Below are 23103 nucleotides of genomic sequence, written 5' to 3'. Positions count from 1 at the left end.
CAAACAATACCAATTCAATGAGATTGGGTTGACAGTCGTGGACCTCGACAATCTAGGCTACCAAGATGACCCTTGGGTGCTCGCTTCACATGTTGCACAATTTTTCTATTTACCTGACCCGCAAACTAACCTCCCCCCAAACAAGAAGACAAAGCATGCCGTTGCCTCCGAGAAACAGCACATTATCAAAGTTGATGGCGTGGACAATGTTGATGAGTACAATAACTACGCTGAAATGCAGCTATTCACAGACTTTCCTAAGAAAATAAGTGCTGTGGAAAAGAACCTGCCCAAAGACATATTGCAATGGGAATGAAAAGTTGTCAAGGGGAAAGTTGCTATAGTGTGGTTATTCAACATGGAGTGTTTGTGTAAGTGTGTGTATCTGTGGGACTACATTTATGTATGTGTTTGAGGGTACACTTATGTATGTGAGAGACTATCTATGTATGTGGCAATATGTATGTGTATGTGACTATCTATGTGTGAGACTACACTTAGGGTGTGTTTGGTTGAGCTGTGGCTGTGGGAAAAAGCTGCTGTGGGCTGTGAGCTGTGGGAAAGCTACTGTGGGTTGTGAGCTGTAGAAAAGCTGAAAGCTGTTTGGTTAAACAAGTATAAAATATACCTTCTATCTTTATCTCTCTTGAAACAACTATGGAAGAGCTTTTTATTCCACTAATTTCGAAAAGCAGAAAGCCAAAAGCCAAAAGCAGGGTCAAACCAGCTTTCAAAAATGTACTACGGAAAAGCAGCTGCTTCTAAAAAAGTCGTCTCCAAAAGCAACCCCTTTGGTTGGGCTTTTGGCTTTTGGGACCAAAAGCCAAAGCCAAAAGCCCAACCAAACGGACCCTTATGTAGATCTTGATGAGTTCTATAACTTTTATGTTTATGACTTTTTAGTTGAAATCATACGCTCTTTCAATATGTTATTTGAAGTTAGTATGAGGGTAGCTGTTCATGACTTTTTCAGTTGAAGTGGCATGACAAGATGACCAAAATAAATTGAGAGAGCATGATTTTTGTAAAATTTAGAAAAAAAAATCATCACATTTGGAGTTAGTATGAGGGAGAAAGACTAGTTACAAGTTTTACCTAGAGAGGAGGGAGGAAGACTAGTTACAAGTTTTAGCTAGAGATTAAAATGAGAAATCACACTAGCTAAAACTTGAAGACTAGTTACAAGTTTTAGTTAGAGATTAAAATGAGAAATCACACTAGCTAAAACTTGTAACTAGTCTTTCTCTCTCATACTAACTCCAAATGTGATGATTTTTTCCTAAATCTTACTAAAATCATGCTCTATCAAGATGTTATGTTCTTACTACTATTATTTTGGCAATATTTTCATGTGACTTTGTTTGAGCAATTTAAATTTTAAATTTTAAAAAATGACAACTTCAAACAAGATTTTAAAACACTAAATGATTTGAGCTGAAAAAGTCATGAATATAGAAATTGTAGAGCTAGTCATGATCTACAGCTTTTATTTTGGTTATTTCTTCATCCAACAAAGTGTTAGTAAACATTATTCATAAATTCTTAAATCTCTTACATAGTTTACGAAACTATAAGAGAGATATGTCAATTTATGAACAATATTTACTAACACTTTGTCGGATGACGAAATGACTAAAATAAAAGTTGTAGATCTTGATGAGTTCTACAACTTTTACGTTCGTGACTTTTTAAATTGAAATCGTACGCTCTTTCAATATGTTTTTTGAACTTGCTATTTTTTGAAATTTAAATTTGAAAATTTTCAAACAAAGTCACATGCCAAGATGACCAAAATAAATTGAGAGAGCATGATTTTAGTAAAATTTAGGAAAAATCATCACATTTGGAGTTAGTATGAGGAAGAAAGACTAGTTACAAGTTTTAGCTAGAGATTCAAACAAGAATTCACACTTGCTCATGTGTGATGAACAAGTATGATTTCTCTTTCTCCCTCGAACTAACTCCAAATGTGATCATTTTTTTCTACAATTTTCTAAAATCCTGTTCTATCAAGATTATGTTCTTACTGCTCTTATTTTAGCAATATTTTCATGTGACTTTGTTTGAACAATTTAAATTTTGAATTTCAAAAAATGACAACTTCAAACATGATTTTGAAATACTAAATGATTTCAGCTGAAAAAGTTATGAATATAGAAGTTGTAGAACTGGTCTAGATCTATAACTTTTATTTTAATTATTTCTTCATCCGACAAAGTGTTAGTAAATATTGTTCATAGATTCTTAAATCTCTCACATAGTTTATGAAGCTATATGAGAGATCTGTCAATTTATGAACAACGTTTACTAACACTTTATCGGATGAAGAAATGACTAAAATAAAAATTGTAGATTTTGAGGAGTTCTACAACTTTTATATTTATGACTTTTTCAGCTGAAATGATTTAGTATTTCAAAATCTTATTTAAAGTTATCATTTTTTTGAAATTTAAAATTTAAATTATTCAAACAAAGTCACATGAAAAGATGACCAAAATGAAAGTTGTACATCTAGATGAGTTCTACTACTTTGATGTTTACAACATTTTCATTTTAGATCGTTTACTATCCTAAAATTCTATTTGAAGTTTTGAAATTCAAATTTTCAATTTTTGAAATATATATTTTTATTTTTTAAAGAAGAAAATATAGAATTATATATACATATATCAGCAAGTTGTTTTTTTCTATATATATTAATACATATATTGAATAATAAAAAATATTATATACATTTACATTGTGTTTTTGTCATATATAAAATACAGAAATATTAATTAAAAAATTGAAAAATAGTTGTAGGTGCGGCTGAATCAGGAATCGCCCCTACAAATCCATTTGTAGGCAGCCGCACCTACAAATGCCTCTGGGTATATATACTAGAGGGCATGGGGGGGGCCAAAATTTCACTAAGTTTGGGCGCTATTCTTCGTTGCGAACGCCGGCAGGCTGCCGAAATTTTCAACGCCGGTGCCGTATCACCGTGCCCTACCTCCGCCGTCCTCCCCCAATCCCCTCCATCGTCCTCCCCCAACCCTCTCCATGCCCTAACCGCCGCCGTTCGGGCCGCCACAGCTCACGGCTAGGGTTTGTGAGCTTGCTCGGTCGGCCGGTCTGCACGGTCCCTCCCCCGGTGGGCAGCACACCTTTCCTAGGTTGCCGCGCACCGCCCCTGTGGGCCTGCGCACCACCGCCGGCATCCCTCTCTCCGGGGCCTCCTCTCTGAGCTTGAGGTCTCCCGGCGGGCCCTCCCCCCGTTGGTCGTGCCCGTACTCCGGAGTCTGCGTGGTCCCTCCACCAGCGGGCAGCGGGCCATTCCCAGGTTGCCGTGCCCCTCCCCCGGCGGGCCTGCAACGGTGGCCAACGCGGGTGTCTTCTCCGACCACCAGAACCCCGGCCACCGCGCACAGCCGCCGGTATCCCTCTCTGCCAGGTCTTCTGCAGGTACGCCCAACCCCTTCTATAGTTGGGGGCAAATTAGATTCCTTGTGCATGTTTGATCCTTGGCAAATCTTTTAAAATTAGAAAGGAAAACTAAACGGTAGTAGCTCTCTGTTATCATCACTCCAGGCACCAATTGCATTGTTCCAAAGTTGCTAATTGTTGTTGTTTAGTTATATGGCTTGTTGCTTTTGGTTTGCTGGAATTGTCCAAATCTGAGTGAACCAGATTATGCTAGGAATGTTAGGTCCTTTTGTGCCAACTGTATATGCCCTTGCTCTGTATTCTACGCTTTCTCGAACTCACATGCTGTTTCCCAGAACATGGTGTTAACATTAGGATATAGGATCTGTTTTATGTTAAACATACCTTCCTTCTAAAGTATCTAAGATGATTGAATTAGATTGTTTATTTTTGCTTAGGACCCTGACTTGTTTGTATGTTTAAGAGTGAAACTGATTTATGTAATTAGAGCATGTATGTGCTGTCCTAATGTGGATTTAAGTACTGAAATGCATAAAAGAACATTTGACTTGTGTGCTAAAAAAATTCCTGCTGGTATAGTTTTGGTTAGAAAAATGTTTTCATGCTTTAAATGACCTTTTATGTGAACCTAGACAATATAAAAGTTGTAGATAATTTAAGTATCTTTGCTGTCCTAAAAATTTCATGATTTTATCCTATCCGGTTTGGGAGCTATGAAATTTTGAAGTTTGCTGTCAGGATTTTGCAGTGTGCTGTACAGTTCTGAGATTTTGTATAATTCGACCATGTTAGCTTGAAAATTAGCTCCTGTTGATAACTAAGAAGTTGTAGTGTTTTTCATAATATTTCCAAATTGTTAAAGAACAATATTTTTGGTTGGCTAGAACTCCAGATATGAATTTCTAAACTTTCGTGTCAGGTTGTGTCTATGTCTGCGCAGCAATGCTTCTTTGTGCTTTTCGACCCTGTTAACATAGAAATCAAGTCTGTGTTATAACTAGAAAGATGTGTAGAACTTCAAAAGCTTTCCAAAATGTTAAAGAACATAGTTTTCTGTGATCTAGAACTCTGTCTATGATTTAGTCTTTCGACTGTACTGCTGTTGTCCTGAAATTTTACATCTTGTAATTACATGATTTGCCTATTTGTATAGCTTCAATAGAGCATGGTTCCTGTATGTGGGCTGTAGAAGGTATAAAGTTTCCAAACTCCAACTAATATTGTTCTCTAGGTTTAGACTGGGCTCTATTGTTTGAGAAGTAGAGTTAATTAAAATGTAGGGTGAAGCAAATGTCTTTCTTTTACACAGCTGTTTTCAACTTGTTGTTAATGCTAGATCTAGTTAACTTTGCTGGTTTCTACTTCTGTGGATCCTTTTGCTTTGTTATGTCCATCCAAATATTTTAATGGTTAGCATAGAGTTAAGTTAATACACTTAACCTGTTGTGTAGAGGTTCAGCTTATGAAACTATTAAGTGGTCACCTGGAAATTTAATCTAGTAAAGGCTTTTCTTTCTAGTTTGTTGATCTTGCTTAGGCCGACTATGTTTTTTGTGAAGCTAGAACATGCTTGCTTATATTATTGCTTTGTTGTTTACTGGCACTGTACTCGGTGTAACTGTCATAACGTGCTCTACTGCATATTCACACCAAGTTGATAAAGCACTTCAAATTTACTAAATCCCAACAGTGTGCCTTTGGCTCTTGGCGCAGCCTGTAATTCTTCTGTTTGGTAGCTTAAGTGTGATTGAGTTGGCTAATTAAAGTTGTTAAGTAGTAAAACACCATTGACTTGTTTGGTATGATGAAGTGGTGTATGTTTTATACAACCTATGATAATCACCTTTTCATATGCTGTTCCTACATGGTTCTCTAGTCATGAACTTGTGAGCTGATGTTGAACCAGCAGCTGCTTTTTTTTGGCAAACTGTCATCTCCTCTCCCCTCTTTTGCCTATGATGAAACTGTCCAACTCCATTATCTGGAATATGAGCTGATAATCAAGAACTTGTGAGAAACTTGGCATCATTACCAGCTGCCCCTACTATGTTTTTCTATATGCTCACTATTTTTATATATTCTCACAGTGTTTATGAAGCCTTGATGCTCCAAGTTCATGATCAAATGATGATTGACGAGTTTCTGAGGCCTCTACCACCACTACTACTATTACTACTCATTTTATGATATATGGCAGCAGCTGCTGCCTGCCAAAAAAATAGTGAGCATATATAAATACAGTGAGCATATATACGCTTTGTTTGGCCTCCTCTCCTCTCCTCTTACTACTTCTACTACTTGTACAACTCCTCTCCTCTCCTCTTACTACTTCTACTACTTCTACTACTCCTCTCCACTCCTCTACTACTACTTGTACTATTTCTACTTCTACTTCTACTTCTACTTCTCCTACTCCTCTTGTCGACAAAATATGGCCGGCAGTCTACTGAGGGGTATGCCCATGGTAGTAGATGAATCGGTGGAGGTGCGCGAGATACAAACTAAATGGTAATACAAGCACCGAGACACAAGATTTAAACAAGTTCTGCCATCAGTATGACGTAATACCTACATCCTGTGTTCCAATGTATTGTATTGAGATATGTGGAGATTCGATCTACTATCTAGGGGACCCCTGCCCCTCCTTATATACTCTGGAGGGGTAGGGTTATAAGGAAAATATCCTATTTGGTATTACAATATCTTCTTGTAGCCTTGCAGTGCATGCCGACCAGTGCCATGTGCCGCACGCCTTGATCTTGTGGGCTAGGCCACCTCTGATGGTGCAGCCCATGTCTTGTCCTATGGATACCGAGGGTCATACCCCCACAGATAGTTCCCGAGCACCTTGTATCCACTTGGCAACGCCATCTTGATCAAGTCGGAGTAGTTTATCATGAAGCCGAGTGGTGAAGATTGAAGCCGACCAGTTTGACTGGTAATCTGAGCAGTGAAGATTGAAACCGACCAGATTGACTAGTAAACTGAGTGGTGAAGATGGAAGTAAACTAGTCGGGAGGCCTCGAACTTGTGCGAGTAAGGCTTGCTAGAAGGATGTAAGGGGCTCAAGATAAAATTTAAAAATTCTTCACCTAAGGTGAAGTGTAGCCACTTAGACTCCTTAGTCAACATGGAGGGTAAATCAGAAAAAGCACTACATTCACCGTCAGGTGAAGTGTAGCCACTTAGTCCTCGAGCCTGCTGGAAGATGAAGAAATAAATCTTGTAGAAGTGTCAAAGGAAATAAATCTAAAAGCTTGCCAATGCCATCTATCATGTACTTATCAAGACCCCAGACGTGCTACCCAAGATCAGCACCCTGATCCGAAAGCATGGAGCAACTTGAAAGCATAATGATGAGATGTAGCAAAATCCAAACACCAAGGGAGTCCCTAGCTTAGCTGGCGACTCTTGTACGAAGAATCCAAGCACCAAGGAGTCCCCATCATAGCTGTTGATGATGCCGAAGCAACGAGCAATCTGATCGGCGGTGAAGTGAACGCCTGAGCGGAAGCGAGCATCGAACAGTCTGACCAACTAGTCGGCGATGAAGTCCATGAACCAAATGGTCTGACCAGTTGGTCGAAAGTGAAGTCCTAGTGCCAGGTGGCATGACCACACATATGATGATCCTCTTGTCCTTCCTGATGGAACCAGTCCCTGAGCGTAAGCTTGTTGACTAAACCAGGCCCCTAAAATAAAAATATGTAGAATAGGTAGTTCATGATGTAAAAATAAAATATATGAAACCCGATGTCACGCCCAATTTTAAGGATAAAATTGAATGCACTAAACTCATGTGTGCCCAGGGATCAGTCACACACACAAGTTGACAAATTATATAAAGTATCATCACGGTGTATCTTACATCACGATTAATAACATCACATTGTCTTACACAACACAGCGGAAAGTAAAAAGATAGCTCTCTCGTGGTAGCTCCAACATAGGGACGGTCGATTGGTTGACCACAAGCCTAATAGTCCTCAGGAAACTCCTAATACACATTGTCATCTGTTACCCATCCGGGATTTTTATCCAAATATTGAAAGTAAACAAGCGTAAGTACTTCCCGTACTTAACAAGATAACATGGGGTTATGAAAGCTTAAAAAGGTTGACTCTGGTTTACTGCAGTTAGCACTTTTAGTACGTCAAGATTTTATCATCAACTATTATCAAATTATGCTTAAGCTCCCATTTAAACCCACATAATCAAATATCAGAATCATTTGGATCATATTATCATCGTATACCATCATAAATGAACAACAATAAGTAACCAATTATTCTGTGAGTTTTCTGGGCCGCTCGTGACCATGAGCACGGCTGTTATAAAGTTTGTAACCCTCTGCAGAGGTTGTGCACATTCACCGCGAGTCGTGTTTCCCATATGCCCAGGTTAATTACTCCCATATCACTACCAAGGTGAGCGGACAGGGTACACTATGAAGCCATTTCATAGGTTTCTATAACAAGTTAGGGCCGCTAGGTTTCCTCGGTAGGCAGATGTAGGAACCCCCCTTTCCTATGGCACATATCCAACGCGGCTATACACATAGGAATAGAGGCAACCCTATACCCAACGTGGCAAGCCTCTTCTGCGCCATAAAGGTAACCTCTAACAAGCTAGAAAAAGTCCTATTACTGAGCTAAAGTCAGAGCCATATGACCCTCATGGTTGCACTGTCAGTCCCAGTTTTTGCCAATAGATAAGTCCTTATGGAGGGCCGAGAGCATCATGATCGAAAGTCATTAGCTCCTTCGCCCTATGATTCAGTTGTTTAAAAGCAAATTTTACCTTTTCGTTCCATAGAACCATCATTCATTATGTAAATCATGTATAGTTACATTGAGCACTAGCAAACTACCCATATGCATATAACCCATAGGAGAACAAGGAACAGGATAATCAATCACTAGGATGTCCTTACGGGTATCAAAATTGACACATGCAAATGAGTAATTAATAAATGGTGAATAGGCATCCAGGTAGATCCCATGCTATACTTGCCTTGGTTAACAAACTCCTGCTAGTCCCTCTGGTCATTAAAGAACTCTTGATCACCAACGTTCTCCTCACCGTCTGAACATGACCAACACCGCAACATACAATATTTCAGGAACATTCAAGCAAAGCAAACAATCCTATAGTTAGAACAATACACCAGTAGTATAGAAAACAAGTTAAAATGTTTATGAAAAGAATCTACATCTTGCTACAATCACGTCAACGTGAAGTTCACGAAAATTAGAGCTAAAACGCGAAAGTTATGATTTAAACAAGATTTCCTATAGCAAATTAATTAAGTAAACCTAACCATGAAATTTAGAAGTTGCAAACATAGTTAACAGTGGTATTAACATGTAGATTATGTAATTACAAAACTAACGCAATTTGAACAGGTCGATTCGGAGCTAAAACGAAGTTTTTATGAGCAAAACAAATCTAGTGGCATTTCTATAAATAGGATGAACTATTTTTGGATTTAAATAAATCAATTTCGGAATAATTAAACAGCCGAGGACTGCGGGTTCAAAATCACAAAACCTGAGGGTCTCTTTAGCAAAATTACCCGCGCAGGGGTATCGGCCTTTCTGCGCCGTTGGATCATGGATGGGTGGTTCAGATTAGATGGGAGGGAGAGAGAAGGGTGGACGCCGACCGGGAACAGTGCGGCCATGGCGGCTTAGCCATGGCCGGTGGCAAGGAACACGCCGACGAGCTGGGAACAAAGCCTAGCGGCCTCGGTTTGTGCATCCGAGAGCACCGGGGGACAGAGGGGGTGAAGGAGACCTCGTCCAGGCCGAGAATGGGGCCGGTGGATGCGGTTGGCGCGGTGGCGACCATGGCCGGCGGCAAGGAGCTCCATGGCACTCGCGGGTAAGGCCCTAGAGGCCACGAAACTAGAAAATAATTGCATAGGGAGAAAGAGGGGAGCAAGGGGGTTTTCACAGCGGGGAAAACGGAGTCGACGGCGGCTCGGGGACAGCTGTTCGCGCGGAGGGGCAGACGGCGGACCTTGGCGCTCCTCGGTGCGGCAGTTGTGGCTTCCTCGGGCTTGAGCGAGTGCGAGAGGGAGTGGGGAAGGCAGCAAGGGGAGCGGGGACAGGCTCGGCTCCGTTTTGTAGAGGCCAGGCGCGGGGGGGGGGGGGGGGGAGAGGACGCTCCCACATCCGAAGTGGGCGCAGCGGCGGTTGCTGCTTGACCGGCTTGACCGGGCGCGGGGTGTGGAGGTGGGGGACGGTGCCGACATGCAGGCCCGTGCTGTCAGCGGCTAAGGCGCGGGGTGGCGGTTGAGGACGGCAGCGCGGCTGCGGGCCGGCCTAGGAAGAAAAACGGGGAAGGGGAAGGCGAGCGGCCGGCGGTTGCGGAGCGCATGGAAGGAGGCCGAGCTGGGCTGGTAGGCTAGCGGGCAGAGTTGGGCCGGCGGCCAAGTGGGCCAGCAGGGAAAAATTGGCCAGCAGGCCGAAACTGAAGAAGGGAGGGGAGAGAAAATGAATTTCCTTTTTCTTTTTCCAAATCAAATTTCCAAATGTATTTTCAAATGAGTTTTGAATCCTTTTGAGTTTAAATAAAAAACCACTCAACATATTAAATACAATGCTCCAGCATGAGTGCATCAACATGTATATATCCTTATGATGGATTTTAATTCCACAAAAATTATTATTTTTTCCTATATTTGAATGCACACATAATAACATAATTAAATCAAATTTACTTATTTTAAAAGAATGAAATTTTTGGGTGTTACACCCGGAGGTAAAGCAGCAGTGATGAAATAGCATATGTAGCTCGGCGATCAGTTGTAGATGAACATTATATTCATTTTTGGATGAAGTGTTTATATTTAATATAAACCATCCGAACAATTAGTTTATAGCAGAGTCTCTAGCTCTGGCTAGCCCGTTAACCATAACGTGGAGCACGGAGCCCGTGTGCGTGTAGGAAGAACAAAGCATCGCCAAGAAGTAGCTGCCGACCACCCGTAATGCAGAGGGCAGACGCTCATGCATGTGTAGGGAGAACCCAGAGACAGGGCCATCTCTGGGGACATCCGAGCGTCAATATGACTGTTCGGGGATTTATTGAGTTGAAAGCGTGTGTCACCTTTAAGATGGTATACATGGAGAAAAAGGTTGTTTGGAGAATGATTATGGAGAAAACAACATGGAGGGACATCGGAGAGGTATGAGGATTAGAGAATATTTAGAAGAATATTAAAGCGTGACTTAGCTTGATTGATGCTAAGTGGAGTAGAAGAGCCGGCGAGTCATGATGTCCGAGTAGATGGATGTGATTTGGATGGCTCTTTTGAGAGCTCAGACAACTGGCTTGACAGCTCGGACGGCTCGCTTGACTGCTCAGATGGTTCGCTTGACAGCTTAGATGAGTACACGGAGTCGTAGGTGAACGGGCGTAATCGGAGCCTAATGGAGTCAATCCGCGTGGGAGGCGATGCCCTTGGGCATGTCCAACCGAGGCAAGGGCATAGTCTGAGATCTTCCTTGCATGCCTAAGATACGTGAGGTTGCTTGCATGGTGGTATAGATCCAGATGCATATGTGCTTGTGTATCTCTTCAACTACTCCAATTAGCTTGTACGGCCGGCCAACATCTTTGGTGGAAACACTGCTCCACATCGCTTTATCGCCGGCCACCTTTCTTGATTGCTGGTTGTCGTGATCCACAGAAATGATCTTGCGTATCTGATCAGAAATCATGAGCAACAACAAGATGCGATTAGGTTTCTCTCAACCGAAATCATGCAGACATACAGATATATCTAGAAGTATAATAACAATATTTAATTAGGAAGCAACTTGACTTAGCTTTCGTAGATTGCTTGACTCTGATCTTGTTGTCATGTGCTGCATCTGTTGGAGGCCCATGGTAAGCCATCGGACTCTAGCATGTGCGGCTGTTCATCGAGGAAAACAATCCACTGCATGCCAGCGTCGAGTTGTTGTCGAATGCCGAGTTGTCGGTGACATTGGTTGAAGAAAAGATTCTCATCTGGTTCACCATAGAATCAGCATGCACACCCCCTACCTGGCACACCCCTATTAATAAAAATTTTTAGCAGTCTACCGAGGGGTATGCCCATGATAGTAGATGAATCGGTGAAGGTGCGCGTGATACGAACTAGATGATAATACAAGCACCGAGACACAAGATTTAGACAGGTTCGACCGTCTATATGACGTAATACCTACATCCTGTGTTTTGATGTATTGCATTTAGATATGTGGAGATTCGATCTGCTATCTAGGGGACCCCTGCCCCTCCTTATATACTCTGGAGGGGTAGGGTTACAAGGAAAATATCCTATTTGGTATTACAATATCTTCTTGTAGCCTTGCGGTGCACACTGACCAGTGCCATGTGCCGCATGCCTTGATCTTGTGGGCTGGGCCACCTCTAATAGTGTGGCCCATGTCTTGTCCTGCGGATATCGGGGGTCATACCCCCACACCTCTCCTCTCCTCTACTACTACTTCTACTACTATCTTCTCTCTTCCCTACAACTCTCTATGTTTGGCAGCAGCTGCTCTATTTTTTTGGAAGGCATCAGCTGATTTTTTTGTCAACTCTCCTCTCCTCTCCTCTCTTTTGCCTATGAAGAAATTGTTCAACATCATATATTATCTAGAATATGATGATCTGATGATCAAGAACTTGTGAGGAACTTGGCATCATTACCAGCCGCCCCAACATTACCTTCACAACCTTCTCTGTTATGATGCCTTGATGCTACAAGTTCATGATCAAATGATGATTGCCATGTTTCTGAGGCCTCTACTACTGCAACTACTCATTTTTTTTATCTATTGCTGTTTAATCAGACTAATTTATGACTTTATGATACAAAAGGGTGTAGTGAGACAACATGATAGTCAAGTATTTTCTAAAATTTGAATTTGACCCTACGCTTCTCCTAGGCCCTAAGCTTCTGGAGGAAACTCATCTCAAATGGAGTGCCAATGGATACTAGTCTCCTCCAGGAGTTTAGGGACTTGTAGTGCCATTGGGTTTTCTTTTGTTTTCTCCTTACCTATTAATGATTGTCATGGTAGTCAATGATTAGTGATCTCCAATGGGTGGTGGACAACTATATATTGTAGCAACCCGCTTATTTGAGGGCAAATATCAATGATGAATTTTTAATGCATATGAATACCTACATGATTTCTTAGCCTTCTCGTGTATCTAAAGTCAACTTTCTTGCATCTATTAGAACAAAACACGAAATGTCATGCATAAGAGACAATGTAACCCAAAGCCCTGAGCATGGCCCAACCATTGAAGAGGCAGAACTAGAGGACCTTACTTAGGACTAGTTTGATGAGGAGATACACAAGTGTCTAGCATTGATTCTTACTCAGGAGTGGTCTAACGAGGAGACTGCTGAGAGGCAAAGAGAGGAAGGGGGTGCAGAGGGAAGAGCAGGAGAGGCTGGTGAGAGGCAAAGAGAGGAAGGGGGAGTAGAGGGAAGAGTAGGAGAGGCTACTAGAGGTGACAAAGAAGATGATGATGACGAAGACGACGACGATGAGGATGAAGAAGAGGGATATGAAAGTCCCGAGGATCCTTTCCCACCTGAAACCAGATGTAGGCCAACGGAGGAAGAGCTAGACAAGAATTTTGACCCGAACGAGGAGGTAGAGATAAAGGCTTAGTTTGTAAATTTTGCTAACACTTTAATCGTGTCATAATTACTAACACTTGGACCCCCTGTATAAAAAGGCCCCGTCTAAAACTCAAAAATACATCATCGGCGACATCTAGCCAGACAAGATAGAGTGGAGGAAGGGAGAGCAAAGGCAACAGCCATAGAGTTGGGCATTGTCGCCTCTGCTCCACAACCCCAAGCCACGGCCACGAACTTGGGTACCAAGCCGAAGAGGAAATGGGGGGACAGAAAAGTGAACCAATATCCAAATAAGGCAACCTATGTGATAACAGAGGTTAGGCTAGCAGGGGAGATCCTTGAGCCGAAGCATCTCAGAGGTTGATTCTGTAATGCGATCGGGGCCCTAGTAAGAGATCAGTTGAACCCAACAGTCCCTAGATGGAAAGATGTACCAGAGGAGACAAAGAGAGATCTATGGGAGAAGAAGCTGATGGTCACTTTTAGATTTCTAGAGTGAACCCATGCACTGGTATAACGTAAAGCTCTTAAGATAATGGGAGAATCATTCCGAAGTTGGAAATCGGAGCTCAATAAGAACTATATCCAAAAGGAGTTAACTCCCTTCCATAGTTTGGCTACATAACTCCTAGTCATTGGGAGGACCTGGTGGCCTAGAAGACTTCATCGAAGGCATTGCCCTCAGTTCCCACAACACTGAGCTGGCAAAGAAGAACCAACACCACCATCGTCTAGGTCTCGATGGCTACTATGGCAAGGAACAACAGTTTAGGAAGATGGAGGAAGATGTCGCCGCATCTAGGGCATACAACTTGAAAGGGCTTTTGAAGCTCTCAAGGAACTGGATCCTTGGGAGGAGTAAAGAAGCATCCAGCGTGCTCAAGTTTGATAACCCGAAGACCGAACATGCAGTATCAAAGATACTGAAATATGGTGAAAAGAAGTAAAAGGGCTTATTCAAGCCTTCTAGAGAGAGGGACGAGCTTAGCCTTGCCTTGGGAAACCCAGAGCACACATGCCATGTCAGGGGGTAGGGAAAAGAAAAATATGGAAGCACGGATTTGAAGTGGACATACACATGTACAAAAAACATGGCGGAGACCAATAATCTAATCTTGAGCTCCAAGTGAAGGCCCTAGGCGTTGGAGGAGCAAGGACTGTCTATAGAGACACGGACAGTAATGGCAACATCGGGACAACTGGCATTAGTTGGTAGCCCTCTGGAAGTTCCCAGCAGCCAAGGTTCCACTACAGGCATGACCCCTATAGATCGCATACGGGAACCAACTAGTTGTATCTTGGTAGTTCTCATCGGCAGGCGAAACACTATGATAGAGGTGGAAATGGGTGTGGCACATCTTCTTGGTGGCTTGCATCACAATAATAGGATCCCACCGGACTACACTAGGGTCGAGGTACATACCGTGAAGCCTGAGTTCATGCATTGGAAGATAGACTACCCAACTACCGAGGGACTAGAGTTACTCGGAGAAGTGATGAACCAGTTCATCCTCTAGCACAACCAGGACATTATATTGACTGCTTCTTCACTGCCTGTTCAACGTTTGGAGGGAGTTCCTGAGGAGGGGGAGATACTTTCACCATCTCATGACCACCACTTGCCTGATATGCCACAGTCTTCCCTGCTTCCTAGCAAGCACGTGCCTGAGATGCCACAGCCTTCTCCACCTCGTAAGGAGCAAGGGCCTAATGTGGACCCGATACATGAACAATAAGTGCCTCCAGAAGAAGTTCATGCACAAGAAGGTGCCGGCAAGGAGCCAAAAATTCAAAAAAAGCATCCAATCCACAAAAGACCAATTTAAGTGTCGATGCAAGATGTCACGACGATGGCCAAGTGGTATGCCCATGACCAGTTCAAGCCTGACAACCAAGTCAAAGAAGTCGCAAGATCTGAGGAGGCCATTAGCAGCAAACGACAACTAGCTTGAAAGTATCCAAATGTTGATGCCATCAAATGGTCAAAGGATTGCCCAAAAAAATATGAAAGAGGCAAGCCCTTCTTACCAAACTAGGACATCTAGCGTCTACCACTTGGAATGAAAAAGTTCCATGATTGGTACTTGCGTGCTCTCCCGATAACCATAGAACTCATACAAGCATGCTTCCCTACCAACACATTTGGAGGCCCAAAAGGGAAAATTGTCTTTGACTTTAATTATGTTCAGACAATCCTTCACCTCGGAGCAATGGAAACGAATCTAGTTCACACGTGGTGCCTATAAGTCCTTGCCCTCTTGATATGATATGATTGTAATCTTTGGATTTTGTTATAACTAACCCACGTCGTGACTTGTAGAATGCAATTGCACCTTTCAAAACAAATGCCAAGTGTCACACCCAATTTTAAGGATAAAATTGAATGCACTTAACTCGTGTGTGCCCAGGAATCAATCACACACACAAGCTGACAAATTACAAATAGTATCAACACGGTGTCTCATACATCAGAGTAATATCATCCTAGTCATCATGTATGAACAACATTATAAGTAGCCATTTATTCTGTGAGTTTTCCGGGCCGCTCGTAACCATGAGCACGGCTGTTATAACCGTTTGTTACCCTCTGCAGAGGTGGTGCACATTCACCGTGAGTCGTGATCCCCATATGCCCGGGTTAATTACTCCCATGTCACTACCAAGGTGAGCGGGCAGGGTACACTATGAAGCCATTTCATAGGTTTCCCTAACAAGTTAGGGCCGCTAGGTTTCCTTGGCTGGCAGATGTAGGGACCCCCCTTTCCTATGGCACAAATCCATCGCGGCTATACTCATAGGAACAGAGGCAGCCCTATACCCAAAGTGGCAAGCCCCATTTGTGCCAAAAAGGTAACCTCTAACCAGCTAGGAAAGGTCCTATTACCGAGCTAAAGTCAGAGCCATATGACTCTCCCGGTTGCACTGTCAGTCCCAGCTTTTGCCGACAGATAAGTCCTTATGGAGGGCCGGTAGCAACATGAACAAAGGTCATTTGCACTTTCGCCCTATGGAACAGTTGTTATAAATCATGTCACTCACTTTGTTCCATAGTATTATTCATCAACATGTATAACAAGTTCAGTTAGAGCACTAGCAATCTACCCATATGCATTTAACCCATAGGAGACAAGGAACAGGATAACAATCACTAGGACGTCCTTACGGGTATCAAAATTAGACACATGCAAATGAATAATTGATTAGAGTGAAATAGGACATCAAGGAAGGCCCATGTTATACTTGCCTTGGTTCACAAACTCGTGCTGGTCCTGCTGGTCGTCGAAGAGTTCTTGGTCTCCAACGTTTTCCTCACCGTCTGAACGCGACCAACACGGCATCATACAACATTCCCAAAAGCATTCATGCAAAGCAAACATTCCTATCATTAGAACAGTACACCAACAGTATTGAAATCAAGATAAAATGTTTGTAAACTAATCTACATTTCGCTACGATCACGTCAACGCGAAGTTCACGAAAAACGGAGCTAAAATGCGAAAGTTATGATTAAAACGGGTTTTCCTATAGCCCTATATTTAATTAAATCTAATCATGAAATTAAAAAGTTCCAAACTTGACTAACAGTAGCTCCAACATGTAGCTTATGAAATTACGAAGCTAACGCGATTTGAATGGATCAATTTGGAGCTAAAACGACAATTTTATAAGCGAAACAGTTCGAATGGCATTTCTGTAAATACTGAAAGCGTACTTTAGACTAAACCAGTGAACTATACGCTTTCAAAATGAGAATGCGTACTCGAGGAAATACGCTAAGGACGGCGGGTTCTATTACGCGAAAACAGGAGGGCTCTTTAGCAATTTGACCCACGAAGGGGTATCGGCCAATGATGGCCGTCGGATTAGAAATGGACGGTCAGCAACGGATCTGGGGGGTTCGGCCGGCCGGAACAGTAACACCGGCGAGGCTCAGCCATGGCCGGTGGCAAAGAGCACGCCGGCAAGCTCGGTTAGGGGGCTAGGGTCCGCCAAATGGGGAACCGAGGGCACCCGAGAGCTCGGGGGAGAAGGGGGGTCGCGCTTAGGTCAAGAAGACGGCCGGAGGGGAAGGCCGGGGCACGGGCGCCATGGCCAGCGGCATGGAGCACTCCGGCGAGCGCGGATAAAGGCTTACGGGCCAGGATTCAAAACGGGAATTGGACGGGGAGAAAGAGGAGATCGAGGCGAGCTCACCACGGGCGAAAATCGGAGGCGGGGATGAAGCGAGGACAGCGGACCACGGTGAGCAGCGGACGGAGGACCACGGCAATCCCGGCGCGGCGGTTGCTCGGGCACGGGCGACGCGAGAGGGAGCGGGGAGAGGCAGCAGGGGGAGCGGGGAAGGGCTCTGCTCCCTTTTTGTAGCGGCAGGGGGCGCGGGGAGAGACGCTCCCACATCTGGGAGTGGGCGCGGCGGTTGCGTCATGGCTGGGCGCAGGCGCGGGGCGTGCAGAGGTGGGGGAAGGCTCTGACGGCCGGGGCCAAGCTGTCAGCAGTAGAGGGGGAAAGGAAAGCCCGGCGGCAGTTGCGCGCGAGATGGGCCGGCGCGTTGCGGGCGAGCGGTGCTGGGCCGGCTGGGCCGAGCGGCCGACGCGGCGGCGGTTGCTGGAGCAAGGGAGGAGAGGGGAGCTGGGCCAGTGCCAGGAAGGGCCGGGCGGGAAAAAGGGAAGGCGAGCTGGGCTGGGGCTGGTGCTGGGCCGCGGGAAAAAGGCCATGCAGTCCGAATGTGAGGAAAGGGAGGAGATGGAAGGAAATTTCCTTTTTCTTTTTATAAATAAAATTTTCAAACTCATTTTCAAAAGGTTTTTAAAATCTTTTAGCATTTGAGCAAAACCACCCGTCACAGAAATAAATATGCAATAGCATGAATGCATCAACATGTTTCTATTCTTGTATTTTCTTTTAATTTCATAAAAGAAATATTATTTCCAAATTTTGAAATGCACATATAATTGCATATTTAAATCAAATTTACTATTTTAAAAAGAATTCAAATTTTAGGGTGTTACAATTCTACCCCCCTTAAGATGAATCTCGTCCTCGAGATTCGGGTGATTGCTTACTCAAACAGTTGGGGATAAGTCTTTCTCAGATCCTCTTCTCTTTCCCAAGTAGCCTCATCCTCTGTATAACGATTCCACTGTACCTTGCACATCTTTACTGTTCGGCTTCTCGTAACTCTTTCGGCAATTTCCAAGATCTTTATCAGATACTCTTCATAAGTAAGGTCTTCCTTGACAACAAGTTCTTCCAAAGGGATTTGTTCTTCTGGTACCCTCAGACACTTTTTCAACTGGGAGACATGGAACACGTCGTGCACACCGGACAAGCTCTCAGGCAATTCCAACTGATAAGCTACTTCTCCACGTCTCTCTAGGATCTTAAAAGGTCCTATATACCTTGGGGCTAACTTTCCCTTCATATTGAATCTTCTCACACTTCTCATTGGTGACACTTTCAGGTACACATAATCACCAATCTCGAAAGTTAGCTCTCTTCTGCGGTTATCAGCGTAACTCTTCTATCGAGACTGAGCCACTCTCAAATTGTCTCTAATCATTCTTACTTGTTCTTCCGCGTCTCTAAGGACATCGGGACCAAACACTTGGGTTTCTCCAGTCTGATTCCAGAACAAGGGCGTTCTACACTTACGTCCATACAACGCCTCGAAAGGTGCCATCTTGAGGCTCTTTTGATAACTGTTGTTGTATGAGAACTCTGCGTAAGGCAGACTCTTATCCCAACTATCACCATACTGAAGTGCACAGGCTCTCAACATATCTTCCAAAATCTGGTTGATCCTTTCAGTCTGTCCATCAGTTTGCGGGTGGTAAGCAGAACTGAAATTCAACTTTGTTCCCAAAGATCTATGTACTTTATGCCAGAATTGCGATGTAAATTGGGTGCCTCTATCCGACACAATTTTCTTGGGAACACCATGTAAGCACACTATTCGTTCCATGTATAACTCTGCTAATCTTGCACCATTATAAGTAGTCTTGACTGGTAAAAAGTGAGCGAACTTGGTGAGTCGATCCACTATTACCCATATTGAATCATAACCTCTTTGAGTGCGGGGTAATCCTACAATAAAATCCATACCAACTTCTTCCCATTTCCATTCAGGGATCTTCATTGGTTGTAGTAACCCTGCGGGTCTTTGATGCTCAGCTTTCACTCTTTGACAAGTGTCACACAAAGCCACATATTCTGCCACATCTCTCTTCAAACCATACCACCAATACTTTTCTTTGAGATCCAAGTACATCTTGGTACTTCCGGGATGTATAGAATAAGCAGACTCATGGGCCTCTTGCAGAATTGCATCACGGATAGCTTTCACTTCTGGTACACATATCCATTTTCCGAACCAAAGAGTTCCATTCTCATCCATTCTGAATCCGGGTGCCTTTCCAAGCACTACATTCTCTGCTATCTCTTTAAGTTTTTCATCCTCCAATTGACCTTTGCGTATCTCCTGCTCTAGTGTAGGCTCTATCACCAATTCCATTGCATTGGTGACCAGGCTCAAGTTGAGATACTCTATTTTAGCACACAACTCTGCTGACATAGATGTTGTCTGAATTCCATTGGCATACCCCTTTCTGCTAAGCGCATCAGCTACGACGTTTGCCTTTCCCGGGTGATAATGCACTTCCAAATCATAGTCTTTGATCAATTCCAACCAACGACGTTGTCTTAAATTCAGATCTGATTGGGTAAAGATATACTTCAAACTCTTATGATCAGTATAGATATCACTCTTATGTCCAATCAGATAATGTCTCCAGATCTTCAAAGCATGAACCACAGCTGCCAATTCCAAGTCATGAGTAGGATAATTCAACTCATGCTTCCTTAGTTGTCTGGATGCATATGCAACCACTCTTCCTTCTTGCATAAGCACACATCCAAGACCCAAACGGGATGCATCACAATATATAGAGAAGTTCTTGTTTAAATCGGGCAAAATTAATACTGGAGCTGTAGTCAATCTCTTCTTTAGCTCTTCAAAGTTTGCCTGGCATTTATCCGACCATACATACTTAGCATTCTTTTCCAACAAAGCTGTCATAGGCTTGGCTAGCTTGGAAAAGCCTTCAATGAACCTTCGGTAATAACCAGCCAATCCCAAAAAACTACGAATCTCACTTACAGTAGTTGGTGGTTTCCAATTCAGTACATCTTGCACTTTGCCTGGATCCACTGCTATCCCACCATTGGAGACAACATGACCTAGAAAAGAAACTTCCTTTAACCAAAACTCACACTTGCTCCGCTTAGCGTACAACTTATGCTCTCTAAGCTTTTGCAAGACCATCCTTATGTGTTCCGCATGTTCTTCTTCAGTCTTGGAGAATATTAGTATGTCATCTATGAATACTACCACAAATTTATCCAGAAACTCCATGAACACCTTATTTATCAAATACATGAAGTATGCAGGTGCATTGGTCAATCCAAAAGACATAACGGTGTACTCATATAATCCATACCGTGTAGTGAATGCTGTCTTGGGTATATCCGAGTTCCGAATCTTAAGCTGATGATAACCAGATCGGAGATCAATCTTGGAGAACACATGAGCTCCTCTCAACTGATCAAACAGGTCGTCAATCCTAGGCAAAGGGTATTTATTCTTGATTGTTACCTCATTAAGTGAACGGTAATCCACACACATCCGTTGACTACCATCCTTCTTATCCACAAAGATCACAGGTGCCCCTCATGGGAAAGAACTGGGGCGTATGAAACCTTTTTCTTGCAACTCTTTTAGTTGTTTCTTAAGCTCTTCTAATTCATTAACTCCCATTCTATATGGACGTTTAGCTATTGGTGCAGTTCCAGGTAATAATTCAATAATGAATTCAATGTCTCGGTCAGGTGGCATACCTGGCAAGTCATCGGGGAAGACATCCGGAAATTCCTCCACGACACGATCTTGTTCATCGATTTCATCATCTAGCTGATTCACTGTGGCTGTAGGCTGAGCTTGCACTACTACTTCTACATAGATTCTATCCCCATTGAGTGATGTCACAACCATAGATTTCTCCTGACACTGTATCACTGCCCGGTGTTGTTTCATCCAATCCATTCCTAGGATAAGGTCAATTCCCGCTGTTCTCAACACAATAGGCTTCACCTTGAAGTCTACCCCCCTTAAGGAAATGCTAGTTGAGGGGCTCCAATAAGAAGCGGGCATACTACCTCCCGGGGAATTCACTAGTATTGGGTTTTTCATGGCACACAAAGGTATGCTATGCATTCTAACAAAAGCTTGAGAGATAAAAGAATGCGAAGCACCAGAATCAAAAAGTACGGTAGCAGAAATAGAGTTGACACTAAACGTACCCAACATGACCTCAGGCGTCTCCTGAGCTGCATCAGATGACACATAGTTCACCTTCGCTGTGAGAGGTGGTCGGGCGTTGAACTTCTGATTGTTGGTCTGGTTCTGAGGTGCTTGCTGGTTCTGCTTCTTAGGACACTGATGAGCATAGTGACCTACTTCTCCACATCGGTAACAGGCATTGGGATTGTTGGGCGCACCACTCTTCACAGGAGCATTGTTAGACACTCCCTGGCATGTTGCAGGATTGCTAGTCTGTTGCGGGGGACGCTGATTTCCAAACTGTTGCTGATACTGAGGGCGTTGTTGGAACTGGTTCCGCTGAGGATACTGACCACGGTTTCCCTGATGAGTTGGTCCTTGATTCCTCTGCTGGAAACCTTGCTGGGGATACGCACGTGGGCGAGTGTTGCTTCCAGAAGCTTGCCCTTGGAGCCTTCTCTTCTTAGCTTCCATCTCCTTGCGCTTATCATCAATCATAATTGCGCGATTCACCAAAGACTGGAAGTTAGGATAAGTGTTAGACATCAGCTGGAGCTGCAGTCCATCATAGAGTCCCTTGAGGAAACGGCGTTGCTTATCCTTGTCATCTGCCACATCATTAGGAGCGTAGCGAGATAGTTGTGCGAACTTGTCCCGATATTCCGCCATAGTCATTGATCCTTGCTTGAGAGATCTGAATTCTTCCTGCTTCAGTTCCACTAGTCCATCAGGAATATGGTATGATCGGAAATTGTCCTTAAATTCCTGTCAAGTGATATCAGGAGCATTGTTGGGACGTCCAAACTGGAATGATTCCCACCAATCCTGAGTAGCTCCTTGGAGTTGCCCGGAAGCGTACAACACCTTCTCCAGGTTGTTGCATTGTGCTATGTTTAGTTGTTTCTCCACAGCACGCAACCAATCATCGGCCTCCATAGGGTCTGCGGCATGTGTGAACACCGGTGGATGACCTTTCATAAACTCTCCACGCTTATCTCTAACCTGGACAGGCGGTGGACCTCTTGCAGGTTCATTGTCCAAGCGCTGCATCATAGCTTGCATCAGCTGCGCTTGCATTCCCAATATCTGCTCCATGGTCACAGGTGGCGGTGGTGGATTCATAAGAGCATCACGCCCACGACCACGGCCTCTGCCTCTTCCTCCTCTTGCGGCCATCTGTTTTCCAACAAATGTGCAAAATTTAGAGATTTTTCCAATTATAGAGAGCTTGCAAGAGATAAGAAACAATGCTGAAAATTTTCTGGGCAAGATTCAAATTCAGCAGTTCAGTAAAACTGTTATAACTCGAGTTTCAGAGATCCAACAGAGGTGCACAAGATTCGTTAGAAAGCTTAGGACATCAGCTACAACTTTTATTTAGACCACTTTTACAGATTCGAACTCGCACATAGCCAAAAATAGAGCTAAACCGAAACTGTTCTGAGTTCCAGACAGCGCTGAAACATCAACTTGTGTCAACTAGATCTCCCAAACCTGAACAGCTATTGACGTGATTCCAAAGACACTTGAAAGATACAGAGGTCTAGTTGTCTCCACAAAAATTTCAGAATTTTTATCATCCCAGATCTCGAGTTACCAGATAAAGAACACAGGCTGCTCCAGAAATCAGCACAGCAGAGATAAGATAAAACGATACATCTGCATTAAGATTTCATTCTAAATTTAA

Source organism: Miscanthus floridulus, chromosome 9 (assembly GCF_019320115.1).
Source record: "Miscanthus floridulus cultivar M001 chromosome 9, ASM1932011v1, whole genome shotgun sequence".
Classification (NCBI taxonomy): domain Eukaryota; kingdom Viridiplantae; phylum Streptophyta; class Magnoliopsida; order Poales; family Poaceae; genus Miscanthus; species Miscanthus floridulus.
This window is presented reverse-complemented; position numbering follows the sequence as displayed.